Consider the following 11,208-nt stretch of genomic DNA (forward strand, 5'->3'; position numbering starts at 1 on the left):
TCCCCAACTCCCAAAGGCAATCAAGCAGAGCTCCAGGAGCCCGTGGTCAGCCACGATACATTGGCAAAATAAAATGTAGTGATAGCAGCACTAGATAACTGGCCTTGACCATGTGAGGACCGGTTCTGAGCGATTCAGTGCAAACATCCACTGTGCAGCATGTTAGGCATCCATCATGGAAAAGACATGGTTAACACGAGCACCGCTCACATATATATGTGTATGGAGTCACACTGGGAGGGAAGCAACAACGTTGAAAGAGCTGAGAGCACCCGTGCCCACATCGCACTAATAAAACCTCGAGCTCGATGCTCAGGTGGCAGGGAGGGTCCCTCAGGTGGCAGAAGCTGCAATGAGCCGGGGCAGCATTTCCCTCTCTTGACTTTTTCTTCTTATTGAAATGTCCCAAGCCTTTTGACCCCCTTGGGTGGCCTATTGGCTTAACAGACATCAATCGGCAACCTTCAAGTGCCTGGAGGTGAAACTGACCCGAGCCCCAGGGGTTACACATATTGAAATGTCCTGCGGCCATCTCTTGTGCTGGGCCAGGTGAGGCATCAGTCAGCCCCCGTGTGACAGGCTGCTGCCGGGGCTGCTCGGGTGTGCGAGGCAAAGTGGTGTGTTGCTGGAGCCCAAAGTGCCAGCTGCAGGAGGTGAGGGGGCAGGAGCTCGGTCAGCCATGGATGGTGGGGCGTCCTCCCCATGGGCGGGGGACCGAATCAGCAATGGCAGCTGGAATAGCTGGAACTGCCGTGAAGCTCAATGAGTTGTTGCTTGGCTCGACAGTCTCCTCTGAACTTTCCACACAAGGTTCCTCTCTTCGCTGCAACATGAGAATCTGGCTCCTGAGCCATTCCATGGTCCGTGTGAAGCGCTCTGTTCCACGGCTGGTCAGGATGGTCATCAGGTGATGCAATGCGTTGGATGCAAGTCGGTACTTCTGAGGGGACATGGGCAGGCTTATGACAACACGTGCATGTGAGTTTGCGATGAATGCCAATGGCTAGAGAGGGCAAGTCTCCCCAGAGGCAACCCCAAATGCCTCTCGACTACAACTGCATGTTTACAAGGGAGTAAATACTGTAGCCAGAAAGTGCAGCTGCAGGTAGTTTGACCATCACGTTTCTGCAGATTATATTCCTTGAAACCAGAGGTCACCGTGACTATATCAGCATTGTGCTGCTTAATGCTCATGCCAGCCACGTGCCAGTGATCCTTGCACATTTTCTTTGTGGCATACTCCGTGAACTCTTCACAGAGACTGTAAATCTGCTGGCAATTCTTCAAGGCACCTCAAAGAAGCATGCTGCAGGAACGTAGCATAGGTGCACTCCTTATCCAGGATGTCATTGTGGGAAACCAGGTTGTTGACACACTCTGCCATTGATGAGGAAGAATTGAGTAGTGTTTGATCTTCCCGTTCTCGGACTCAACGCGATTATTCGTACTGTTCCCAAATATTAACACAATTCTGCGTAGATACATGGCCCACATCTCCTTCTGCAGGATCCAGTTGGCCAACAGATATTTCTGAATTAAAAGAAAGGTGTTACAGCACAGGAATTAGCAGACTCACCCTTACATTTTTTATTTTCGTTCATGGGATGTGGGCATCGCTGGCAAGGCCAGCATTTATTGCCCATCATTAATTGCCCTTGAGAAGGTGGTGGTAAATCACCTTCTTGAACCGCTGTAGTCTGTGTGGTGAAGGTACTCCCAGAGTGCTGTTAGGAAGGGAGTTCCAAGATTTTGACCCAGCGATGATGAAGGAATGGCGATATATTTCCAAGTCAGGATGGTGTGTGACTTGGAGGTGGTAGTGTTCCCTTGCGCCTACTGCCCTTGTCCTTCTAGATGGTAGAGGTCACAGGTTTGGGAGGTGCTGTGGAAGAAGCTTTGGCGAGTTGTTACAGTGCATCTTGTAGATGGTACACACTGCAGCCACAGTACGCTGGTGGTGATGGGAGTGAATGTTTAAGGTGGTGGATGGGATGCCAATCAAGTGGGCTGCTTTGTCCTGGATGTTGTCAAGCTTCTTGAGTGTGTTGAAGCTGCACTCATCCAGGCAAGCTCTGCACTTAGTGATAAGCATAGGCCCACCTGCAGTGGAAGGTGCAGCTGCCCAATCCTGTTCATACAACTCTGCAGACTTGGTGCTTGCATGAACCATTTCTTTGCAGATTTGGAACACCTTCTCCTTGATCCTGTTGTGTACTAAGTAGCTGCTGATCTTCTTCTTTAGGTTCATCATAACATGGAACAGACATAGCAGAACGGTAACCCCTGGCAAATTCTACCTGACCGCATTAAATCTCCTTAATGTCCTTATCCACCATGACAGTCTTCACACGATCAATGCTGGATCCCATCAGTTTTACGAATGCTTCAACAATATTATTTAGCATCTCAGATGTCTCATTCTATACAAAGGCGTAGAAGGCAGCCCTGCTATGGTTGTCCTGCACCATGATTTGGTAAAAGGTATAGCCGGGCTTGTTTATCTTATAGGTGCCGTCAATGAACAAAATCTCGGGAAAGGTCTGAAACCAAGACCACATTGCATTTGTTGCAAAGGCATTGAAGTCGACATTATTTCTGTACATGCTAATATGCACCTGCCCGACCTCTGAGACAAGCTCCAATGCAGCTATTAGAGCAGCCATGCTTCCGTTCCCAAGCTTTCAGCCGTGAATTGATGCTCTTGATGTCACTCAAGATTGTGACCTTGTTGAACTTCTGCACAATTTATTCCTTCAACTGCTTGTTTTTTAGGTTGGAGCTTGGCCAACTCTGCCACATATTTCATCTCCTCTGGACTGAGATGCCGCCTGCAGGAGTGAAATGAAAGGAACTCCTTCCTCAGTATGTGGCGCGTGTATACAGGATGGCGTGATGTGATGGGCATTTTCAACTTCTTCCCGCTATAGGCCAGAGTAAGCATGGCCTCGCATCCCATTGGGAAGTACCTGAAACAAAATAGAATTGGGGTCAGAATTATCAGCTGCACACAATCGATTGATGCATACTCACAGTTTCAGTAGATCCCAAGCATCGTGTCCACAGCCTATTCATGCACAACATAGGTCACTTGTTGCGGTACTTAACCTGCATCATATGCATGGTTTGGGCGGGTTTAGGAGAGAAGTCAGCAGGTTTAATTACAGTGAGGGTGTGTTGAATTAACAAGACCACAGCAGAGAAACAATCAATCTATTTGAGGCATGAGGACTAGTAGTGCATGGTGGAGAAGCTCAAGATGCCCACCTGCTGGGCAACCATTTTACCACAGTAACCAAGCAGATGTATTAACACTTACCGCTGGATTGGTATAATCCCAGTTGACTGGATGCACGGCTGCCTGGAGTGGACACAGCACAGTTTCACAAGCATGTACTGGAAGCTTGTGGGGATTGGCATCTTCTGTCTCCTGTTCTCAAATGCCACTGTGTGTGAGGATGCCTTGTTAAAGAGGCTCCCAATCATCTGTGAGAAGGGAAGAGAGTTGATATTCACTGAAATCTGAGTCTTTCACCATAAATGTAAGATAACACAAAGCCTGCAGCTGAACACAATGGGAACAAAATACATAGACAAGCACAGGTACCTGTTGAAACTCCTCCAATTTCAAAGTAAACTCTTCATAGCTATCAAAATCCAATGTTGTGAAGATGTCCTTGAATTGCTGGGTGGTATCCATGGGCACGTCACTTGCCATCACTGACTGCAGCTCTACAAATCAACACATGGAACAAACGGCAACTACAGTGAATGACAGTGAACTCAAGTTAGGATGACAACATGGAAAAATAACTCAATGGCATACAGTGCAGTCTGAGTCAGAGTGACTTAGATAGCTTCTGTGAAATGAGGAGTGTGGTAGTGAGCAGGAAACGGTGACTAGCTCAGGCAGCTTCCATAGACAAGACCACAAGCAAAGGGCTGAGAGGCCTCGCTACAATATTCCAGTCAGCGGAGGTGGGGTGATTAATGGGGAGGGACATGAGGGGGTCAGGGCCATGATTGGTGGTGAGGAAGGTCAGGAGGCCATGGTGCCACAAGAGTCCATGATCAAGTTGAGGAGCTGGAATTGGCTCAGGGTTATCTGGATCGCTCTTCCTAGACACCCCCACCCCTATGCCCCACCATGCCACACATCAGGGCCCGATCAAGCAATGGAACAACATGTAACTCACTTTTAAAGCATCTAGGGAGCATAGCATACGGAGCACAAAGAGAAGTTCACAAAATTTTCACGTTCATTCGTCATTTCTAGTCGGCCTCTATTTTCAGTGACTATGAACGTGGTGTGGATGGTCTCTGGCTATGCTCTCGACCTAGAATGAGTGAGGAGGGAAAAAAACACGCAAAGAAATCTACATAGAGCTACTGATCACTGAACACCATTTTAATGCTCAGAATACTTGCAGTGTCCAGACAGCAGAATTCCAAAGGTTTTCTCTCAGGGCCAGGGTGCCTCTTGCAGCATCTCAAAATAAATGCTTCAGACTCAGTCTATGGGGGAGAAATTCAAGGTCACTGGCAACTGGAGTAAACGGCCGCTGAAAATGGCCGCAATGATAACGGAACAAAATTTGCCTGGGGGCCATGGAGATTGCTGGTGCAGTGCTCATCTACTGTGCAACGCTGTCCTGGTGGCATTACTGGAGGCATCCAAGATGAAGTTCCTGTCCAGGTGCAGCGTCGGGAGCTTCTCACAGCCTCTGGAGGCTCGAGAGGCCGAATGGCCTACTCCTGTTCCTATTTCTTATGTTCTTATGTATGGTGTGGGACAAATGTTGAAAGGGGAATTGGGGTTGGGACCACAGGCAGATGATTCCATCCTGATATCCCGGCCAAAAAGCGGCTGTCTGGGATGCATCCTTCCATCTGCTTCCTCCTCTTCTGCTTCCTCTTCTTTACCTTCTCCTCTTCTGTGCCTTCCTCTTCCCTCTGCCAATTGATGCAGTCAATGTGAAATGACTGCATAAAACACTGGAAATACTCAGCTGGTCAGGTAGCATCCTGACCTGAGACCTGAGACGTGAACTCTGTTTTCCTCTCCACGGATGTTGCGTGACCTGCTGAGGATTTGCAGCATGTTCTGTTTTCTCAAAGGCCTTCATTTACCATCTGAGCCCTTGCAAGTGTCCAGCAGCACTCCCTACACACTTAAAAAAAACTTTTCATATTTATTGCAGAAAGCCACCACTTCAAAAAAATTTCAAAAACTGTCCAAAACCTTAAATCCAAACTTACCTGCACAATGTGTATGTCCATTTAAGAGGTGCAGACATCACCATTGTCAGCCTGGGTTTACCTGTTGTGCTTAGGACCCAGGGCTGAAAGTGCTAGGGTCGAAGTTCACGTTGGTGATGTTAACTCGGCATTGCACACTGTTTGACATCACACCGCTGCCATTTTTTCTTTCAGGGCATTACCAGTTATTGGCAGCACAAAGGAGAACATGAATATGGCAGCCGCTGCGGGACCCACCACCAGCTGGTGAAAGAGCAGTGGCCGCCATTTTATCGCCGTTTCATGGCGCTACGGAGTGGCAATTAGTAGATGAATTTCTAGCTCTATGTTCCTAGAAGAAAATGAGAAAAAGAAACAAACACTAAGTACGGGTACTGTTTTTTACACAGATCATAGAATTACAAAAGGTCAGAAAACTTGCACCTCCCAGACAGCAGACTCCAAGGGCCGTCGCTTGGCAAATGGCAAACCTTGGTCCAGACATGGCAAATAAATGTACAAAAGGATGAAAATTGACCGAGATCCTTGCACCTGAAAGTAAGAAAACACAGCTCTCACAGTTGCACTACAAAGGAAATGAAAACACTGGGAAAATCACACAGAGGACAACTAACGTCCTGCAACTGCAGAGAACTGGCAGTGGGATGCCATTTGTACAGTGGACAATGGTGATCACCAGACAAAAGGCACGGAGAGGAAACTGTGGAGCAAAACAGAACAAACAAAATACACTGGCAGTTTCACATGGAGCGTACCAAATGCACTGAACACAATATGCGGCATATAGTGAACTATGCTCAGAGACTTTCACACTGTGACGATAACCGTACTGGTGGGCTTTCACAGAGTGGGGACCTGAAGGGTTCCTCAAGATGAATTGCCATAATATACTATGCTTAGGAAGACTAGTGCAATGAAGAAAAATACGAGACCACATAGAGCAAGCACTAGTCTGACTACTATGATTAATGCAGTCATTGGTGATACTGCCATAAAGCACTTCTGAGTTTAAGGTGCAACTAATAGGAAGCCACGAATCACTACTCTGATTAAAGCAGCAAGGAATCCAAAATCGGCTCATGTGTGGCACTACAAATTGCAAGCAAACAAGTCACCAACTGTACTTATAGCTACCACAGATTACTATTGAGGTTAACATGCAACTATCATGAACTCACAAAATACTACTGTGATTAAAGCGACAATCAATCCACAATTTAAGCACAGATTGATTTCTAGCAACACTACCATGAATTACTATTGAGGTTAACTACAAAGCAAAGCACAGCCAAAGGTACCAAGATCCAAGCAGCAAGTTGCAGCATCTCCAGGCTCACACATCAGCGGGCAATGCAAGGCAGCAGCTCCGAGCTCATCAGGCTCAGGTTCCAGACTCGGCAACGTGATTCTACAGGCCCCACTTCTGGTTTTGTCATCGAGGATCGAGTGTGCGCATGTTCAGCTCTGGTATACAGTGCGTATGCGCAGAAGGCCGCAAATGTGTTTGTGCAAATATTCACAGCACACATTATACTCCATCTGCCACCTTATTGCCCACTTACTTAACCTGACTATATCCCTTTGCAGGCTCTTTGTGTCCTTCTCACTGCTTACTTTCCCACCTAGCTTTGTATCATCAGCAAACTTGGATACATTGCACTCGGTCCCTTCATCTAAGTTACTAATATAGATTGTAAGTAGCTGAGGCCCAAACACTGATCCTTGCGGCACCCCAGTAGTTACAGCCTGCCGACCCGAAAATGACCCATTTATGCCTACTCTCTGTTTTCTGTCCATTAACCAATCCTCAATCCATGCTAATATATTACCCCCAACCCCATGAGTCCTTATCTTGCGTAGCAACCTTTTATGTGACACCTTATCGAATGCCTTTTGGAAATCCAAATATACTACATCCACTGGTTCCCCTTTATCTACCCTGCTAGTTACATCCTCAATAAACCCTAATAAATTTGTTAAACACGATCTCTCTTTCATAAAGCCATGTTTACTATGCAAATTGGCTGCTGTGTTACCCATAATAACAGTGACTGCACTTCAAAAGTAATCCATTGGCTGTTTTGGGACTTTGGGACATCCTGAGAACGTGATAAGGTGCAATATAAATGCAAGTTCTTTCTTTATGTGACGGGGAGAAAGTATAATAGCTGGACAATAATTATTAACAGCTACACAGAAGAAAATACCCAACCTTCTTAGATATCATTTTGTAGTTCACTAATAATTAAGATACTGAAGATTCATCAGAAATCTGCACATTTGGAAGAAATTAATGCTTATAGATACTGGAACACTTTTAAATCTTAACAGCAAATGGGCCTTGTTTTTTGTACAATCTGATTAATCTTTTATCTCCAGCTTATTAAATAGCACTCATATTTGGATTTAACAGCAGAACTACATCATGATCATAGTTAACTTGTACTTTATAATGCAAGCAATTTATAACCCTTAAGTACCACTGTTCTCAGTAATTTTAATTTCAATATCCCAATTTGGAATGACTAGGCATATTTTCAATAATCTAACATTTTGTAATGTTTCATTCTGTATTTTATCAAACTGATAGCTCTTTTTTCCCCCTCACATGGCAATATATAAAATATTTGAACAGTAATTTATTGAGCAATGCGCGGTTTTAGAGATCGGGCTCATTGTGGGAATAGGACTAATTGGGTAGCTCTTTCAAAGATTCGGCACAGGCGCGATGGGCTGAATGGCCTCCTTCTGTGCTGTATCATTCTACAATTCTATGAAATGGATGAATGAAATCATTTTTCAATGCACACAAGATGTTAAAGGAGGTTGATCTGTATAAAAAATCTTTAATAAACCTTTTTATTCTTTGTTCATTGACACAAAACCAAAGGTGTAAATTGTAAAAGTCATTATTGCATCATTTTGGATGTGATAAAAATAAGGGGCAGCTCTTCTGCTTTTTCATCAAAGAAAGTAAAGTTCACACAGCACGTTTAAAAAAAAGCACCACTCTAAACTATATTTTTTCAAAAAAGGTTCGAATTTTGAGAACTCTTAAGACAATGCCAGATCTGGTTTAGGTTTACATTAGCCTGCTTGCACATTGTTAACTCCATTTAAATGGCATTCAGCTACAAGTGAGTTAAGAGTGATAGCACAAGTCTTGCAACATTAGAGATGTTACACTTTGGAAGAAACAATTGAGGGACACATTTACAGAATGAATGGTGTTGAACTTCGCTAAAGAAGAAGATGAGAGAAATCTAGGAGGTGATAGCAAACTGGGTTGTAGGGCTGGAGGAGGTTAGAGATAGGGAGGGGTGAGGCCATGGAGGGATTTGAACATGAGGATGAGAATTTTAAATTTGAGGCATGATGGGAAACCAACATAGGTCAATGTGCACAGGGGTACTGGATGAGTGGGACATAGGATGTGTGGGTTCGGATACGGGCAGCAGAGTTTTCAATGAGCTTATGGGGGGTGGAAGATGAGAAGCTGGCCAGGAGAGGATTGGAATAGTCGAGTCTGGAGGTAACAAAACAGAATATAAGTGGATGTATAACACCAAGTTAATAGATAATATCACTCAGGACAATGTAGGAAACTGGCATGTAATTTGCCAGAAGTGCACTCAAAATGGAATTTCAGCTTAAAGGAGTCCAACAAAATGGAGTAAGAAGATAAAAGGTGCTGGAAATTGTTGGGAAATTGAAACTAATTGAAATCATGAAGGTTTATTTAAAGAAGATGTTCCCTACAAGCAATAGGAAGCATGGTGGAAGGCATAGACAGGAGATAGCTTGTTAGTGGGACATAAATATGTAATGCCTTATCTGGCCCAGTGTAGCACCCATTGTTAAAAGAAAGTTTGAGAAGTTAGGGAAGTAAAAGTGAAACTTGGCAATTCTAGGTATCCATGCATCATTAACTTGATATTTTCCAGGATACGTATTATTAGAACTGATTAAGAACATAAGAAATAGGAGCAGGAGTAGGCCATACGGCCCCACAAGCCTGCTTCACCATTCAATAAGGTTATGGCTGATCATCAACCTCAACTCCACTTTCCCGTCCATTCTCCATATCCCTTGATTCCCCTAGATTCCAAAAATATATCTATTCCAATCTTGAATATATTCAACGATTCAGCATCCACAGACCTTTGGCGTAGAAAATTCCAAAGATTCACAGCCCTGTATATGAAGAAATTCCTCCTCTTCTCAGTCTTAAATGGCCAACCCCTTTTCCTGAGATTATGCCCCCTAGTTCTGGGCACTTCAGCCAGGAGAAACAAACTGTCAATTCCCCTCAGAATCTATTATGTTTCAATGAGATCACCTCTCATTCTTATAAACTTGTCTATTCCAAAGCTCTCCTGGACAGCTGCTCCTTCACCAAATGAGGTGAATGCTTCGGACACATGTGTCACCTGATTGGTCAATTGAATGGAAATGGGTTTTCCTTTGAACTTAAGGTATATAAGAGCATGCTTGGTACATCTCTCAGCATATTCCTAAGTGAAGAGTTATGATGAGAGGGTTAAGGAGTCATCTGTTTCCTTGGTGTATTTGTCGGGATATCAAATCCAGTGTTCTTATAGCAGTATGTAAATGAGGTAAAGAAGGCAGCTACGGATGGAGCCGGGGTATTCTGGAGGGGATCTTGCAGTGACAGTAAGAGTAACTACTGGTGGAGATGTATTGGCTACATTAGAACATGTGGTAATGGAACCCTGTTAGGGCAATCGGCAGATCAAGATCATGGAAAAGAGATGGTAGAGGAGGCTGTTTGACTGTCCTGAGAAGTCAAGGAGGACCATTGCATTAAACATCATGATGAAATTTCCTCTTTTACGACCGATTATAATGATAACTAGCAATGTGGATTGATTGATGCGTTATATTCAGCAACTTTAGTGACAATCAGAATGCTGCAAAACTAGTCAGAACGTAATCACAAAGCGGAAAGGGGTTGCTTTTCTGCTCAATATTTTTAAGATGTCTCTTTGTTCCTTCATTTTTCTATCCTGTGAGGATCACTGACACTTGCTTCTTCTAGTAAAGCAATGAAACACCAATGGAGATATGAAAATCAAATTGACTAGTCATTATGGGGACTTACTGGACAGTGGTAGCTTCTAGCTTCTAGTATTTGGAAGGACAGAGTATGGAATGCCTGTATTATAATGGAGGAACCCTAATATTCTAGTTTCCATATGGTTATAATAATAGAAGACCATTAAAAATAAAGTTCAAAGTATTGAAAGTTTCTTGTGCAAATCAGGTGAAGGGTCCTGCATAAGAAAGGAAAGGAGGAATTAAGCTTCATCTAGAAGGGTCAATCCTTGCCAGTAAGGATATAGAACAAAACTAGGATTTTTATGACAAACATATTCAAAACATTGATTTAAAATTAGGCAACTAATTAAAATGGAATTTCTTCCTTAAGTAAAGGCAAATAGGCCAAAGAGTAGCAGAAAAGAAGAACAAATGAGAATAGAGGACTAATGAGCTTAGTGGAAATTTTTTTTAATTCATTGGATGTGGGTGCCGCTGGCAATGCCGGCATTTATTACCCATCCCTAATTGCTCTTGGTGATGGTGGTGAGCCACCTTCTTGAACTGCTGCAGTCTGTGTGATGAAGGTGAAGGTACTCCCACAGTGACTTTGTCATAGTGGTTTGTTACAACTGAGTGGCTTGTTACACCATTTCAGAGGACAGCTTAGAGTCAACCACATTGCTGTGGGTCCAGAGTCATATATAGGCCAAGCCAGGTAAGGATGGGCAGATTCCCTTCCCTAAAGGCTGTTAGTAAGCCAGATGGGTTTTTAACAACAATCATGGTCACCATTACCGATACTAGCTTTTATATTCCAGATTTATTTAATTAACTTATATTTAATTTCCCCAGCTACCATGGTGGGATTCTGAACTCAGAGGGATGGGTTTT

At 43.9% G+C, this 11,208-nt stretch overlaps 1 pseudogene; it reads right to left on the reverse strand.

Moving 5' to 3' along the window:
- Positions 1-960: 960 nt before the first annotated feature.
- LOC147111496 (zinc finger SWIM domain-containing protein 3-like) lies at positions 961-3,697 on the reverse strand (annotated as a pseudogene).
- Positions 3,698-11,208: the final 7,511 nt, after the last annotated feature.

This window comes from Somniosus microcephalus, chromosome 10, assembly GCF_052327205.1.
Source record: "Somniosus microcephalus isolate GS21.2 chromosome 10, FLI_Smic_1.0, whole genome shotgun sequence".
Taxonomy (NCBI): domain Eukaryota; kingdom Metazoa; phylum Chordata; class Chondrichthyes; order Squaliformes; family Somniosidae; genus Somniosus; species Somniosus microcephalus.